The following is an 11,089-nucleotide window of genomic DNA, read 5'->3' as shown; positions in this document are numbered from 1 at the left end:
TTTCTTCTTTTGTTACTGACCTGTTCAACCTGTGCAAAAGAAGGAAAGACACACACAAGCCTCACGTGTAATTCCCTGGTCTTGCACTGCATGTGTTGCTCTTAATCTCCTCTGACATCATATGGGTTCTTCCAGGATACGATTTTGTATTATATCCACTGGAAAAAATGTCTCATTACTGAAGACTGAGCCAGAGTGGATTATCCTGTTACCAGCAGAACAATAGTGCACTGTATTTTAATTTGAACCAATATCTCAATAACCATTCCTGCACCTGTTATTACGCTAAAAATAAACAATAGGATTCTGAAGAACACAGCAATGTGAATAGCTGCACATTTGTTCGTTCTGTTTGTGAAGTCAACTGATCTCTCCACCCCAGTTCTTTTCATCTGAAAAGTAATTTTGTGGCAGCAGCAGGTGTTGCAAAGCAATGGGGGGAGTAGTTAAGGCACTCTTCCAACTTGGCATGGCTGAATATTATAGATACTGTAGGTGCATCTCTTTGCTTGAAGCCATCTATGACCAATTGTTTGTTTCTATGGCCAGATAAAACAGCTGGAGCAGGGGCCAGCACAGTTCCATAGCTTTGTCTTTTTTTCTCATGAACAGTGCTGACCTACAGCTAATTTCTCTGTGACAGCTGTATTTCTGCTATTGGTTTCCATACTTGAGGCAATACAGAGGAGAATCTGAAATGTCATTAGCTATAAGGTTATGCTTTTCTGTAAGGAGGATCTAATTCTGTTTGAAATGCTTCAACGCAATATTCTTAATTGTAATAAAACAATCAATGCAGGGTTTTATAAAGTCAGAAATATTTTTAAATCTCCTTGATAATAAAAGAGAACTCAGAAGAAGTTCTTTCCAGGCATTATAAATAAGCAAACACTGCCATTGCCAAACTTTTGAGGCTGACACTTTTTGTTAAGATTTACAGCTTTTCAGCTTGGTGACTGATTGAGCTTTCACTGTGTATTCCTTGCGTTGACACATCCCAGCATACACTGCATTTAAAAAGTGAAGAACTCAGCAACATGGTTATCTGCACGAAATGCAAGGTTGAATTTAAAGGTGCATTTTAAATGTTCTGGAGACGCTGGAACTGAATTTGTCACTACATAAAATGAATTAATGGTCTACTACTATCCCACTATTATTATTTAAATGCTATTATTTCCATTTCAGAATCTCTGCTCCAGTTATTTAAAAAGCATACATTTTCTAAATGATTGGATATTGAAGCGCACCTTTCTCAAGAGTTTGACAGTATCCTACCTGAGTTACAATCCAAGCTCCATAACAGCTACATTACATAGCCTTTAGTTTGACCTTAGAGGTGACTCATATGTGTCCTAAAATCTCCTTTGGTTTTCTTGTCATTATTATTAAATGTTTTGTGGTATTCCTCTACTCCTTTATGTATTTGTATTCAGTAAGTATACAATTCTTAAATATACAATAATGCAATGATTTCTTTATATGCCTTGACACAACACAAAGTGCTGTACCTGTGGCACTGTTTTATTGGTCGACATAATGCAGTTGTGTTTTTGTTATTTACTATTTTTAAAAAAAAACAATAATCCTTGGGATCTGGAATCTGAAAACTCCCAGCCTTACAATCAATTATTTACAGCCTCTCAGAGCAAAATGTAAACTAATACATGTGAAATGTGCTAAATTCCAGAACGTGCACCTTTTTATTTCATTTCAAGAGGCTCACACATACCTTTAATTTAATCATCTGTTAATCTGGTTTTAGTTTCACTGGTGTGATTTTTTTAAATAAGTAATCTTATTTTGTAATAAGTAATAAGTAAAACAATGACATTTCTACTGTCTTTCTATGTACTATTAATCTAATGTCTCATTTATTATTATGTTTCCATGGAAACAATAAGGTTGTATTCTTAAATGAGGTTGTTATTCTCGTCCACGCTTTCCCGAGTGCTTGTGATGAGGGGATGTGACTGGATTTGATCAGCTGGCCGTGTGGAATGAATTAATGGCAGGCATGGCCCTGTATCAATTTAATGCAGAATCCATTGTGGATTTATCTTCAATGAACAGCCTTCATCCGTAATTAGGAATTCATAAGAAGAAACATTTGTATGGTCATATAATACAGCATTAATACTGCAAGTGTATAATGGACAGATATACATCAGAGTTGGCTGCAGGTCCTTCTCCAGGGTATAAATTCATCTTAAAAGTAATGTGTCAGTGGCCATTTCAGAATTATTATCAGGTATTTCACTGCTTACACCAGTGTAGATGCTGTTAGAATACCTAATACCTAACAAACACTGTTTGATCTTCACAAATCAAGTCATTGTATCTGATGGGCATCATCAAATGGGACCCATTGTTTAGAAATGTTTCAACAGTTCTGTAATGTTTTTGAATGTACCACGGTCAAAAAAACGAATAACACGTTTCCAGTTCTCAGCTTCCCTGTTGTGGTGGGAATTCAAAGAGAAACATCGCTGATTCCAAGATTATCTTGACACAAGTGCACAAGTACACAAAAAAAATCCTCTTTGGGGAAAAAAACTTATATAGAGGTGACCAAACCAAATTACCCTGGTGTACATTTCAGGTCTTAAAACATCAGTACTTACATAGTGAGGCAATAACACAGCCACTGCAGAGGATGTAAGCCCATAAATTGAGGTAACTACTTTGTGAAATATTACAAGGGAAATTATACCTGTTCAACAGTGAATGATTTAATGATTGATAACATTTGTGCAAATAAAAATAGGATGGCGCCTGTTTTGCTGTCATATCTCAGGCTGGAAGTAGGCAGACCTCATATTCACATTAGCTGCAATCTCTGTGTTATTGACACAGCTGTGATAGGGCGAATTCTGATCATGAAGGAAATGCTGGGCTAACCTAATTACGGAAATGGTGAGCTAAATTATAAACCTCAGATATACATGCATTGAATGCAAATTTGTTTCAGAAATCAGAAATATTGAAACTGAAAAATGCATGTGCATGTGCTCTGTTTGCACACACACTCACACATAAACACACACATGCACAAACACACACACACCACCACCACCACCACAAATAATGATTATATCTGCTCTTGTTCTGTGGTATATTATATGCGGAATTGTGGAATTCCAGAATTGCTGACGGACAGAGATGTTGTCAGCAAATCAGTCCAAGAGGGTGTACTTCAGATGGCTACCCAGTGGTCAGCAGATGGACAGATGGGCAATCCTCACATGGACATGTGACTCCACAGGACTCAGTGGAGCACAGTGAATGGCTCTTCCATCTGACAATAAACCTAACATAATTTGTTCTTGAAAGATGACAATTTTTATTTCATAGCTTAATTAACAGTGCAGCGTTATACAGAAATAAATTGAAATAAACACAATCATTTCAGTTAACTTATTTCATTCTGAAATAATTGGCTACAGGAAGTGTTTCCTCGGAGGCATTAAAAATTAGTTCTATTATCTAACCGGTATGCATTTTATGTCATTCTTCCTACTGGCTGATTTCTGTCCAGCACTGTCAAACCTGGTCTGAAAACTCCAGTGGCCTTTATCTCTCAAACTTTGGTTTCCTTCAATTCAATTTTATTGGACACAGTAAATGCATGCTCTGAAGAGGGTGGTGCCATAAATATATTGAACAAACATGAATGTCCCATGTAGGCTTTGAAGCCTGAATCTATGAAATATGCAATAAGCCTATATGAATGAATAAAAATATTGATTATGCAATAGCTTGTGCAGGATAGGGGGCCAAGTAAGGCCAATTTAGGTCTTACTAAAGTCTAAAGTATAAAGTATAAAGCTATTCTTTAGAAATCAGAAACACTGCACAACCTTGCAATTAGTTGCTAATTAGAAAGAGATTATAAACAGAAAGACAAACACTGGAATTCAAGTGAAATGAAAGCTATATTGTGATGTCCAGCTTTCATTTCTGTCTGTAAATATTGAAGTGAATTCATTGAAAGCATTTTTTTCAAAGGCTCCAGAGTCACCTGACATTCTGAAACTGCTTATATTGAAAGGAGAATGAAGAGAAATTAATCAACCACACTGTCAATGTGCTTTTTTCTTGTGAATGAGATAATGCATTAGCTAGCAAGCAAGATAGAACATCCCATTCCCTTTTATTTGATTAATAAATTAAGTGAACGCAAAAATGAAATGCCAACCCGTTGTTTTGAAGCAAGGAAGTTGATACATTACGCACCACAGACTTGTTTATCCTAATGCATTAAAAATTAATAACATATTTGCTTTTTTAATGATTGAAAAATATAATTTCATTGAATGTACTACTAAGAATAACATTTCTATATGAAGCAGTGGGATATTACATTGTGCGGACATTTCTGCTTGTGTAAGGTAGGCTGTCATTAGTATGAACACGTTACATTAATTAATGGACAAATTCCATTGCTTTCTTAGCTGCAGCCATAATAAGCAGGTTTGCTGTTTACAGTAGTGTAACCAAAAAATAATGTGCACATTAAAATAAAATTAGCATTGGTATTCACTCGATCATCACTGGCTGGATTTTTGAAGTTAAGTCTTCAGTGTGAATAACACAGGCACAGAAAAGTGCAGTATAATACAGTCTCATCTGAATGTCCCAGGGACCTTGCACAGTAAACATGGCACGAAGTATGAATTATCAATTAGCGTCAGACAAAATATTTAGAATGTACTTTTGCCTTATTAAATTCCACATTGCTTGGGTCAGCAGACGTTGACACGCTCTGAGGCACTCTGGGTGATGGGGTCAATTTAATGCTGTGTCAACATTGCTCGCTTAGCTTTTATGTGCTCGTGTGCAAAGGAGATAAAAAGCCTTGAGCTAATTATCATTAATATGATTACAGTGAAATTAATATATTGTTTCCCCTTTATGAAACCTGTCCTCTCTCTTTATGCCATTATAGTCATTATATCTAATGCGCATTAAATGTTTATAGCTTTTGATCTCAAGCATAGAAGATAATTTCATACTGTACCCTGCTAAGGTTAGATATAACCTTAAATTGCCTAATAAACCCTTTTTGAAAGTATTTAAGGTGGTGACAAAGGAATTCCACAAATGAATCGCACAGTTAATTTTTAAAAATAGAAATACCAAGCAACATTTTCCCTTGAGGCACAATGATTCTCAAGGCACAGCCAATAAATTATGAATGAAAACAATTTAAAATTCATAATTCACATGCACTGCAAGCAAAAAAATACACTTAATTCATAATCAGCTACATTTATTACCTTTTTATATTTCCCAATAATAAATCTAGCAGAACAGATTTATTGTAATCCAAATCAGAACTGGATAACAAAATACCAATCTTCTGCCAGTGGGTTCATTAAATATATAGTAAGCTTCAGACTTGGATTAGCATCATGATTCAATTCAATTTCATTTATTTTGTTTAGCGCTTTTTACCGAGAGCTGTCACAGAGACAGTTACAGAGAACAGAAGGGAGATTAGGCAGAAACCAGGCCTGAACCTCCAAAAAGTGAGTGAGATAAAAACTCCCCAGTGGGAACAAAAACACTCAAACGGTAGCAAGACAAACCTCCCCAAAGGGAAAAAAAAACCTCAGGGGGAACCCAGCTGCGGAGGTAGAGCCCATTCTCTGCTAGCCAGCTCAATTAATACGTGTCAATAATGTTTTATTATATTGGCGTCACTGCATTGCATGTTTAGTATTACTGAAGTCTCTGCACCCCTCCGGCCAAACTCCAAATGCAGAGACTTTCCAGGTGAGTAACAGCATATTTCTCATTACCAGAAAGCTGTGCATAAAATTCTCCCTGTTGGTTATAATTCCATCCTGTAGTATTAGCTTTCAGCGAGGCTGCATGTGCTACTCGAGCAGCAGGAGCTATTCTACTCACTTGTGCTATCTGTGGTTTTTTTTGTACTGTACAATTGCATGACATCAAAACAACTCTGAGGCACCCTTGAGATATGTACTGTAACATTCTGCTTAAATTAAATGGTAATACTGTTCTGAAAAGATGTATCTATTGTATGTTGCATAGTATTGTATATACCCTGTTGTGCGTAAAAGAAGCAACGGTCACACGGCAAATGTTAGCTTAGTTATGGTTAATCTTTGGATGTCATTTTGGGTTATTTTTCTGCTATATTCAAAGAAATAATCTCACCTCCAAGGCAAATAGGGCAAGCAACACACAGGTCTAGGTTTAAAGGGCTTATTTTACAAAAACAGTTCTCCCATATCTTCATTCTGGACCTTTGTTGCCTTGTTAGATGTGGGTGTTGAGGAGTGGCAATAAGCAAGACTTTCTCTGTAATTACACAGTAATATTTTGCTTCAGTGTTATAGTAATGGTGAAGGACCTATGACTAAATGTCTGATTCCCATACAGGGCACCATTGCTGGGCCCGTGAGAGCTGTGTAACCAATCAGCTGAGAAAACGTATGTGTAAAAACACAGGTGTGCGTTGCTGCACATGCACCGCATGTCTTTCTTGGTCAGGTTGTCTTCCAGGCAATTGAATAATGTGCAATGGTGCTGATTCTATTAAAGGACATTCAGTATTGTGGAATAAGTTTGACATGAGGATACAACCTTGAAGGCCTTCATTTTTAGACAATCTTCCCCAGTGCAATAATTTACCCTGATTTGGCAAGTACAAATTGCAGAATGCATTAACACTAAATTATGATTTAAAACCCACTTATCTGAATGATCTCATATTGAGCTTTACATTTTTGTACAGTCAGAACATGTGGTAATATACAGTAAGGGGTACTTTGACTTTTCATACAGAGAACAAAACAAGTACAAATGTACATAAATGTGCATTGTAGTGACTTTGCAGACAATTATTGATAAAAAAAACTGTTTTAGTTTTAATTGTAATTTTAGGCTCACTGCAAAGCCAGCTTTTGACTGTTACCATTTTACCATTAAAAGAATGCAGAACCATACAAAATCTTTCGGGTACCATTTGAACATGAGAATCCTTCATTCTGCATAAACAGATTTTTACCTGTCATGATACTATTTATAGAAATATAAATGAATATGAAATGTGCATCATTTTTCTGTCCCATGACAGCGGCTCTGTGTAGTTAATGATGAAGTATGACGTAAGCATTTACCGTGTACGCCAATATACAGCAGCAATGTGTCTCGGACTATGTAAGAGAGCCTATCTACCTGAGATCTAAAGCATGATGGTTTTGGTGTGAGTGAATTGTCTATTCATTCAGGCAGGCATAAGGACATTCATTACTACCAACGCTGATGGACTGAATAATAGAATATTCAAAACCTGAAGGTAAAGAGATAAATGTGCTTCCATCTCTTCACATGTATTTTTTTCAAAGCCAGATTCAGTTTTCTTTGAATTTGCTCCTCAGGGCATTCAGAAAATAGCACAAGATAGTTGCCTGTGATTTACCCACACACACACAGTAAGTGAGGTGTGGGTGGACGTCGAACAAGAGCCACTCTGATTACTGGTCGAGATTACAAAATACATGCTTGGAACCTGTTTTTCCAACGCCCCAAATTCTGTTCTTTATCAGGGCTCCTCTTCTTGCTGGTGGAGTTTTAAAAAATTCAATTAATTTTAAAATACAGATTTAAGAAGTCAAATTCAAAACGGTGGTTCCTAAGTTAAAGAGAAGGTTGGTAATTTACAGATGATTTAGTGCCGTGTCTTTGGTTATGAAATCTTTCCTTCATTACAAGATAACAAGATCAACAAGATGCATTTCATATATTCCATTTCTGCTAGAGAAAAACAGCAGAAGATAACTGTGCTGATTATTCTTCATTTTTTTGTATGCCATTCTGCATGAGTATTATTAGATTTGGCTTTATAAAGCCTTCTCTTTTGAAACAAATTAGAAGCAACCTTCAGTACTGGAAGAAACATTTAAGTTCTCTGTTTATACTTATCTAAATTATTCCATTACAGACCCCATTTATATATTTTGTGTTCCTTATCTATTGCAGAATTCAGTAGGGTCCACATAAGTATAGTCCTGAAATTCACCTTTCATTTATAATGATTTAATTGGTTTGGAGGGCAACTGAACTAATTATATGCAAAAGACCATTAATTATACTGTATATTATAGGTCTGTTCAACTAGAGAGGCTGGCTTATCAGGAATTCTTTATTAAACAGAACAACGTAGGGATGTGGAATGTATTACTTTGTAATCTACCAACTTGTTCATTCTGTCCTGTCTTCAATGTATATGCAGATGCCCCAGTGTTGTAGATGTAGAGTGTTAAATTAGGATTCAGTGTCTTTTTCATTTATTTATTTATGAACCATGCAGTTAAACTAACCTCATAATACACAGTATTATTCATCAATACTCAGTCACCAGCCCCTGTTCTGAACTTTAATATATTTGCACATAAAACAGTAACTGAAATGACGCCCTGGTTATATGATTTGAAATCAGCATTATGATTACAAATATGATCCCACTGTCAATATGAGATCAATATGTACTATGTACTTATGACTTTATCAGGTTAATCCATATTTCATAACCCACAAACAAGCCCAAATATGCAGATCTTTTTTTTTCAAGTCTGTTCAGGTCATGATACCAAATGTTCACAGAGGAAAAGTCTATCCATTTGATTGCTGTCAAACTGACGCTTATTGAGTCTTCAAAATTAATTTCAAGATCATGCAATGTACTGGTCAAATAATCAATACCAATTTGCAGTAAGAAAATGCCAGTGCAATTTTAGCACAATGAATTGGAGATCCCCTTTGCGAGGTAGCTTAAATTAGAAAGAGCAGAACTTGTTTTCTGTCACCTATCATATATAGATAATGTGGAGGGTTATTTCTTCAGAAATATATAGTTAATTCTTTTGTCCCTGCAAATTCTTGCTTGGGAATATATACTCATTTAGAAATGTTCTCCACAGTAAACACAATCAAGAAATAGACAGATTAATAATTTCAATCTTCTGTTCATGCCATTCGAGCTGTTTTGACATTTTCCCTGGATAGTCACGCCCCCTTAATGCTGACTGGCAGATGCAAATTGTATAGAATTATTCTCTTGGTGAAGAATTTAGTGTATGAGCATTGGATAGGGATGGGAATGTTTTTTTTGCAGTGAATGGCTTAATGTTTTCCTTTTTTTTAAATTATCATTTTATGTTGGTTAATTATTCAGTTGTATATTTCTATCCCCAGTACTGGATACAACTTTATGCTACCTGGAACTGCTTTATAAACATAGACCATGACCACCCACCACAGCTGTGGCCAGTAGCCATAAACTCCTAAACCGCACTTCACTGGACTCAGGAGGAGAGAACTTGTGCTGCATTTTTCTGAGAAGGGAGGTAGGGGTGTATCAGCACAACCAATATTTTTATGTTTATAATTGTGAATGTATATCATACAATTAATGTACTCATACGTATTGCCTCTTTAGGCCTAATAGTGTTATACGTGGTTCTCAGAAACTTCTGTAACTATCAAAAATATCCTTCATCACATGCAAAAACCGTCTGAGCTAATTGCAGATGCTAACTGCTACAGTAACTGCTCATTTTAATCACAGTAAAAATTGAAGTATTATCACAGACACCATAAAGTGAACTATCCCTTTAATTTACTTGCGTAAGTTTTACATTTCCCTGGTCGCTGGCAGAACTGGGCCATGGCAGTGTCCACCATAGAAAGAGCGAAGCCAGCTCATTTGGCTCATGCTCGTTGGCTACCACCTGTCAACTGCAGGAAGCTTGTTTAATTTCAAATTCATTCTCATTAAATGCCAAGTTTACCCATTTTGTTGAATACAAATACTCTTATTATTAGCATCCCACTCCACATACATACTATATGTGAATTATTTAAAGTATTATTGTCTGACAGATCCATGCTCTAATGGAGGCCCTTTGATATGCCATCCATTTATACAACTGGAAGTATGCTGAAGAAATTCAGGTTAAGTACCTCGATCAAGGGTTAAAACTTACCAACGTATTTTGCTAGCAGTATAAACAACACCAAAGGAGCTGGTTAATGTCAACTAAGGTCTCTTGCTAGCTTGCTCTCTGCATTTACGGTCTGCCTTTTCAGCTGCAATTAAAGGATTGTAAAACAATTTGCTCTTAACTGGATGAGAAGCATTTAATCATATTTTAAATGAATGTCTCAAATTTTACTGCCAAGGAAGGGTGCTTTAGATACGTTATTCATTGGGACTAAAAGAGAGGGAATGTACAGAGTTTCATTGAATGTCAGTGAACAGCAGATATTTTTGGAGGTTTTCTTGTGCTCAATTGCAAATTGCTCACAAAGAGCCACACAAATCATCTTAGCTGCAGAATCAGGTAAAACGGTGAATTTAAATCTGTTACTTAACTGACACTTACATGTGCTGGATGTTTACTCTTCATTAAAGAAATGGCATACTTCTTTAAGTGTAGTATAATGGGAAAGGAGCTGGTCTTGTAACCTATAGATCACAGGTTTAATACTTGGGTTGTACACTTGAGCAAGGTACTTGACCTGCATTGCATCAGTATATATCCAGCTGTATAAAAGGATGTTATGTACAGTAAATGCTATATAAAAAATTGTATAAGTCACACTGGATAAGAGCGTCTACTAAATACAATTAATCTGATGACTCATGCAGACAATAGAAACTATCGTACACACATCATACACTGTACAAACTGGTCCCAACAGACTGGCTTTCGGTATGTGTATATTGCTGTAAGGGACACCAATGCAACATACATTCTCCAGAACAAATCCACAGGAAGAGATAAGCATTTTTTTCAAACAGCATGTCTATTATAGTTTGCCCCTGGATAAAGTCAAATGGAGTTATTCAATTTACACACAATGCTTCCATAGCTAAGTAGATAATAGGTAACTGTGCAGATAGTAAATGCTGCAGAGGTTCTGTAGGTAATGCACAAGAGGAGCAAAGCATTGTGGAGAGGATGTACCTTGCCCTCCAGAATTGTTGGCACCCTTGGTAAAGATGAGCAAAAAGGCTATGAAGAATGTCATTGTCATTTATCGGCTCAGTATT

Source organism: Anguilla anguilla, chromosome 2 (assembly GCF_013347855.1).
Source record: "Anguilla anguilla isolate fAngAng1 chromosome 2, fAngAng1.pri, whole genome shotgun sequence".
In the NCBI taxonomy this organism is placed as follows: Eukaryota; Metazoa; Chordata; class Actinopteri; order Anguilliformes; family Anguillidae; genus Anguilla; species Anguilla anguilla.
The sequence above is the reverse complement of the archived record's forward strand: the minus strand, read 5'-3'. Positions refer to the sequence as shown.